Below are 7,705 nucleotides of genomic sequence, written 5' to 3'. Positions count from 1 at the left end.
GTCCGCGAACCGGCGAAGTTCTCATACCCGAGAATTTCTGCTGGAGTTTGTAAACTCTGCTCGGTAACTTAAGTCCACGAACCTAGTCTGCGAACTTGAGAAGGTTATATATCTGAAGATGATTTCTGAACTCAAACTTAAAAAGACTAAGGAATGCGGTTTGCAAACCGTGGCTATAAAATTTCATGAACCGATTCAAGTGAATCAAATCATCTTTGCTTCAATTGTGTCTTGTATAGTACATGAGATTTCCTTGCAATTGAACAACTCTTTAACTAGTTCATTTGAAATCATTTGAACTAGTTATGGTGTAGAAGAACGTGGTTGATATGGAATGCTCATATGGCTAACCTTTTGGTTAACTATTGTTGAACCAACAAGTGCATACGTTTGGGTACGGTTAACAAACTTAGAAGCGTGCATTGTCAAGTGTGTGTAACAAGCTAAGTTTTCGATCTAATGGTTGAGAAATATTAGCTTGAATCTAAATCAGGTTTTCATCTAACAACGGATATTGATTGCTTTGTTACCAAGGTAACTTAATTGCAAACCCTGATTTGAAAGACTATATAAGGGGAACTCTAGTATCTATGCAAAACTAATCCCCACACCTCACGTGTGATACTAGTTTGCATACTAGAGTCGGTTCTCCTTTAACCTTTGGTTTTCTTCTTCTAAAACCAGGTTAACGACTTAATGACTTCATTGGGATTGTGGAGCCAGACCGATACTACTTTTATCGTAGTTGTGTGATCTGATCTTGCATCTTCCATCGTACGAGTACAATCAGATTGATTGTCTTGAGATTGATATATCCGATAGGAAAGATATAAAAAGTAATCACAAACAGCTTCGTCTCATTGTTTGCGATTCCAACAACATCTTCTTTCGCTACCATACGATTAAGATTGTTGTGAGGTGATTGATAACTCTAGGTTGTTCTTCGAGAATATAAGAACATATTATCAATTAGTTCCTGTTCACCTTGATTATTATCAAAAGACGGAACAAAACATTTTAGGGTTTATCTGTGGGATACAGATTGAACCTTTGATAGACTTATCTGTGTGAGACAGATTTGTTTATTGTCAAATCTTCGACTTTGGGTCGTATCAATTCTTAGTTGTGTGTGAGATCAGCTAAGGGAATCAAGTGCGCAATATCCTGCTGGGATCAGAGGCGTAGGGAGTACAACTGTACCTTGGATCAGTGGGAGACTGATTTGGGTTAAACTACAGTCCAGTCCGAAGTTAGCTTGGAGTAGGCTAGTGTCTGTAGCGGCTTAATACAGTGTGTGTTCAATCTGGACTACGTCCCGAGGTTTTTCTGCATTTGCGGTTTCCTCGTTAATAAAATTTCCGGTGTCTGTGTTATTTCTATTTCCGCATTATATTTGTTTATATAATTGAAATAATACAGGTTGTGCGTTTGAATCAATCAATTGTAAATCCGACCTTTGGTTGTTGATTGATATTGATTGATCCTTGGATATTGGTCTTTAGTACCATCCAAGTTATTCCTTGTGTTTGATTTGAACTCGCAGTTCTTGCTTGAGTAAATCAAATCAAGAAGAGAGATATAAACTCGTTAATATACTTTTAATTGATCGAGTTTTGTTGATTCTCTTAAGAGTATGTTCGAGTTTGTCCATACAGACTGCTAAGTGAAATATTGGGTGGTGTTGTTAGACCCCCGCTTTTTCAATCATTACCATTATCTTTTCAGAGTTCTGCAAATCACTAATTCATCACCAATCTTCTATTAACAGACTTCCTACCCCTTCCCTGCATTCCACAACACCACAACAACAACATTAACACCACCACTATTTGTAATCTCCATTCATACAACACCTACTCAAACACCCAAACAATAACAATTCCAAATTAGCATACTCAACTTCAATTCAAACAACCCAATTCCATTACCTCCAAGTTTAGTTCAGTTCCATCACTAATTGAACAACTCCACTGCAAACTCGATCAACAACATCCACATAAACACAATTCCATCTTCTATGAATTCTTACCAACACCTGTAATTATTCTAATTCATTAAAGCCTGTAAATACTTCCACCAGTTCCATTAGTATCAGCTCAAATTCATTATCGTCTCCAAAACCATAAACATCTGCTCAAACTCAGTTTAACTTAATTCACTAGGAAATTTTAATTACAAGGATCAATCATATTAAACCCCTCTCCTCTAATATCTGAATCTGTTCAATCACCTCAACAACCCTAAATTTAATGAGATCAAAATTAAACATATATAAACATCTCTACTTCAAATCTGATCAAAACCCATCACTAGTTTCTCAATCAATCATTCAAATTCAAACAATTTAATCTTCAATTTAAAAGAAACCTAATTACCTTTTCTTTAAGTTCTATATCAGCCGCTTGAGTCAGTACCACCACCAACTAAACTTAACTCTGATATTCTTCACTTTCAATCTGAGTCTCATTATCATCTTCATCCTCATCGATTCAGGGAAAACCCTAACTCTTAACTTACATCAGCGTCCACTCCTTCCTTTCCCGAGTTTAATTAACACCAACACCATCACCAACATCTACCCCATGATCTGTTCCGCCTTCTACCGATCTCAAATAACACCATCTTCTCACAGAAACACAAACAGAGAAGAACATGAGAAAAAGGGGAAGAATGAAGAAGAAAGAAGAATGAAAGAGAAAGAAGAAGAGAAACTTATTTTCTCATTCGAATAGTTTGAGATAAGACAAACGAGAATACTATTACACCCACATATTTCAATAAGGGCATCCAAGGTCGGTCCAAAGAAAAAAGACTATTTTTCCCTTCATATTTATCTGATGATATCTTCTTCATCCGGTATCCGATTGACGCGTTCGATTAGTCAATTCTGTGTAACTTTTCGAGATCTAATAAACGGTACTAATTTCGTATCTATATCGCTGTTATATTAATTCAATGTTCGTGTTAAACTAATCGAGTAATTAGCGGCTAAGACGTCTCTTGACTAGTCTAATAGCGTTGACGATCTTGAGGGTCTTTACAGTTTCCATCTATCTTGATGGTCTTTATAGTTTCCATTTATCTTTTGATAACCAATTTAGTTTGTTAAATGGAAGTAAGTTTCCAGCAGATGGAATTCCCGTTAACATGTACAAATCTATCGGTGTAACTCCTATTAACAACAATTATTCATAATTAGAGTTTGTCGATTCTTGTAAAACAAAATACATAATTTAAAAATTAAACTACTAGAAAAAACTAACTTACCGCATTCAAAATCCTTGAAAAAGAACATGTTTGTAGTCTTCCACCGTCGTTCTAATATAACTTGAACTCCTTGAGTCCTGTGGTTTCTAGGTTGTATATGATATAAATGTCGCCAAGGATATCTTCTAACTCTCTCTTGAACAACAGAGGGAAGTAACTGAAAAAATCGTTTGTAACTCAGACCATCCACCTCTTAGATTTACCGAATTAACTCGCTCCTGATAGTCATATAGGTGATTAGAGAACATACCTTCACCGGCTATTTGTCTAACATTATCAAACTCATAATTTTTATCCATAACAAAACTTAATTCACTGGCTGGGATACTAGTAGATCATTTGACTCTTCTGTTTCTTTTTCTTTTCTCCATATTTGTTTAAGAAGCAAAACGAAAGATAATTTCTTTAAAACAGAAGAGAACAAAAGAGTTGAGAAGGAAAGTGTGAAGGATATATAAACAAGGTGCGGTATTTATAGGCGTTAGAAATTCGTACGTTGGCGATATTAATTATAACGCCAGTGACTGAGTTAATAGCGAGTGTTATTGACAATATCGCCAGCGATAAAGAATTTATCGCTGGTGATATTGTCAATAACACTCGCTAGAACTCGGTCGCTCCGCGGTTTTCCCATAGTAGCACAATTGATTTGACATGCCAGCTGGTATGCCAAATAGCATTTTTTTGGCATGTCCATAGGAATAGGCCTTACACTTATTGGAGTTTGAGGTGGGAAGGTGAATTTAAGATAAGTGAGACAGGTACATATTACCTAAAAATTGTGTTGTTGGTTTTTGGATGATTATAGGAGTTGATTTTAATGTGTACTTTATAGGAGTTTATTTTACTATGCACACTAGACATTATAGATATTAATTATTTCTTGGAAGGCCAAAGCAATGTCATTAATGCACTGAGGGACTCGTTAACTTGTACACCCATATGGCCATATGATATGTATATCTGTATACATGTTAAGGTTCTTTAGAAAAATGGTTTTTTACGTTGGAAACAAGATTGATTTGTTTTGTTGCATTTGATTTGTTTTATCGCATTGAAAATAGTAATTCTTATTCTTTGCATTTGGACCAAATATTTTGTTTTTAGTGCAATAAACCTATTTTTCGTAGAATAAGACAAAAAGATATAATTTTTCAATGAAATAAAATAATTATTTATAAAATATTACGAGTATACAAATTAACAAAAGCGTTGCATGGATTAGTTCTAGTACTATATAACAATAACAGGAGACGCAAAATACGATCAAACCAAACTTAAAGTCCATTTGTTAATCTTAGCTCGGCCAAGTAAATGCTACATATTTGTCATTTGAGGGTATTTTCTACCCAATGTCGTTTTGAAGATGATTGAGATTTCGTATTCTATTTCTCCGACAGCCAGCAAATACGAATCTTCTTCTATCACCATTAGACCATTTTCATCAGCTTTACTAAGATGTTCACAAGGGCTCACAACAAATTCAACTTCAGTTCTTTCTCCTGCACCCGTTCTCACTGTTTGAAACCCTATCAGTTGTATAATTGGACTCCCAACTTTAATCTGCCTCTGTCTAGCAAAGAGAAAAACCGGATGTTTCCCTGACATTACTCCAGAATTTTTTACTCCAATAGTTACAGAAAACTTTAGCTTCTCACAGTAATCAGTTCCCATCTCGGAAATGGATAAGGAATTAGTAAAAATTTTGTCATCGAGTGCTATAATGTTAGTGAAACGATTTAAGTAGATAATTTTTCGATTAACATTAACAAACTCATATAAGTAGGTTGAGTAGCTGAGACCATAACCGAAATCAAACACTTTTCTTGCTTTGTAGAATCGGTATGTCCGTCCAGGATACGCCGTTGCAGAATCGGCTCGCATCCTCATATCTGTCATTGGGATTTTGGTGAATTCTTGCGGGTACCAAGTGACGGGTAATCTCCCCCCTGCAAATTGAGTATAAACAATAATAAGAACACATTCGCACCATTACAGGGCAGAGAAGAGTCTTCAAGAATTAGCAGAATACACTATAAAAAAGCTCGGTCAGTGAGGCTTACCTGGGTTATGGTCCCCGAATATTATTTCAGCCAAAGCAATTCCTCCAGCTTCACCAGGATAACCCGCCCAAATGATACTTCCAACGTTACGATCATCCTTCGCAAAAGAAATGTCAACCGGGCCTCCACTGAGAAGCACTAAGATTACTGGTTTCTTTGCTGCCTTAGCAACTCTAGAAATGAGATGTTGTTGCTTGCCCGGTAGTACCAAGTCAATTCGATCAAACTCTTCCCTTTCTTGTGTTTGATCCAACCCCACGATCATTATGACATAGTCTACGGATTCTGCCAATTCAATTGCTTCTTTCATAGCAACAGAATTACAAGGGACTGCGTCACAGCCGGGATGATAAAGTGTGTATCCCTGACATAACTCTTCAATGCTTCTACTGGTGTAACAGATTTACATGGAGGTCCATTGTAATTTCCCGTAAGTGTTTGTACATTATTAGCATTTGGACCGATTACAGCGATAGTTTGTGTTGCACTTTTTGATAAAGGGAGAAGTTTGCCTGAGTTCTTTAAAAGCACAATGCCATCCCTGGCAGCTTCAAGGGCTAAAGTCTGATGGTTTGCTGAGCAGACATGGCTTGGACCGATATCGCCAAATTGCTGTTGGACTGGGTTGCCATTAAACAATCCTAATCGCATTCTGGTTGTGAAGAGATTAGAGAGGGCCCTGTTTATGTTAACTTCTGATACCTTTTTCTGATAAATTGCTGATCTTGTATGTGCTTGTAAGAAGGAATCGCAATATTCTCCCCCACAAGCTGCACAATTTACATCCATACCAGCTCTAAGAACCTCACCAACAAGTCCTTCTGGTGTTCTGGAGTAACTTTGATTAGTATAGATGGTAGAAACTGAATCACTGTCTGATGTAATGTACCTGTTTAACATTGAAATCAGTACGGGGTTTAATTCGTGGTCTTCACTAGGAAAACTAAATTCTTACCCATTGAAACCCCATTTTCCTCTAATGGTGTTGGATAAAAAATTGAAATCTGCACAGCTTGGAACTCCATTGACACGATTGTATGCACACATTACTCCGCTTGCCTTGCCCTCTTTGACGCAGCTTTTAAATGGTGGTTGATAAGTATCTGCCAAATCTTGCAAAGAAACCTGAAATAGAGTGAAGCAAAAGATAGGAATATGCAAGAGAATATGAATAACAGTAATAAGTCTCTATCTTTGGATTCAAATAAGGCTATTTTAACTCACATGCGCATCAAAGTTGTAACGCGTGGAGCCGTTCCAGTTATCCAAATCATAAGCAGTGAAATGTTTACAACAAGCTGAAGCCTGGAGAATATGTTTATTATCATCATTAATTTTCCCGCCTTCAAAAGAATCACCCTGAATTCCTCTGACATAAGAAACTGCGTATTTACTAGCAACCATTGGATCTTCACCAGGTGTTTCTTGTCCTCTTCCCCATCTTGGGTCTCTAAATATGTTTATATTTGGTGCCCAAAATGTCATTCCTGATGCTTGCCCTGCGTTGTATACAGCTCTAGCTTCTACTCCGATAGCCTAATTTAAAAAATAAAATCATAAAATGAATCATTTTAGGAAATATTGAAGTTGTATTTTTTTTGTTCATTTACGCTTTACCTGACCAATTCGATACCAGAGCTGGGTATCGAAAGAAGCAGCAGTAAGGATTACTTGAGGGAAGCTGGTAGCTGAACGAATCAGTCCATCGAATCGAATACCCAGTCCTTCATTAGATACACCATGTAACGCTTCAGACCACCACTCATAACTAGGGATGCCAAGTCTACGAATTGCTGGAGCTGAATTACCAAGATGTCCTATTTTTTTCTTCTAGAGTGAGTAGCGGGATGAGGTTTGCAACTCTTTCAGATATGGGCAGTGAAATGTTGCAGAAAAGGTACGAATTCGTTAATGGATTTAATGCATCACAAGCAAATGGAGGTTCCGTAGCTGCAGTAGTTCCCGTATTGATCATTAGAAGGATAAATGTTATTCCTAACATCTTCATCGAATTTAGATGGGCAAGTTAATTCGCAAGTGAAAATGTTTAAAAGAAAGGAAAAGAAAAACACGTGAAGGAAGCGATGATGATGCATGTATATGTAAGACAGAAACATAACATTCTTTTTGTAGAAAAAAATAAAAAGATTAGTGGTAGGTGATATACTTAAAATCTTTTCTTTTCTAGATGGAAGTTTAAGATAACATACCCAAGATTGAGCCGACAAGGCAAAGCATGAACCTCGTGGGATGAACTAGTGCAGTTGGAAATTTGAATACCATTTCCATAAGAATGGAAAACCCATATCAAATATTGTACCTTAATGGATTGATTTTTTTTTTTTAGATAAAGGGGAGTGATTTTATTAAGAAAT

The 7,705-nt window shown here is 36.6% G+C and overlaps 1 pseudogene; it reads right to left on the bottom strand.

Moving 5' to 3' along the window:
* Positions 1-4,535: 4,535 nt before the first annotated feature.
* LOC113347502 lies at positions 4,536-7,410 on the bottom strand (annotated as a pseudogene).
* Positions 7,411-7,705: the final 295 nt, after the last annotated feature.

Source organism: Papaver somniferum, chromosome 2 (assembly GCF_003573695.1).
Source record: "Papaver somniferum cultivar HN1 chromosome 2, ASM357369v1, whole genome shotgun sequence".
Lineage (NCBI taxonomy): Eukaryota > Viridiplantae > Streptophyta > Magnoliopsida > Ranunculales > Papaveraceae > Papaver > Papaver somniferum.
This window is presented reverse-complemented; position numbering and strand designations above follow the sequence as displayed.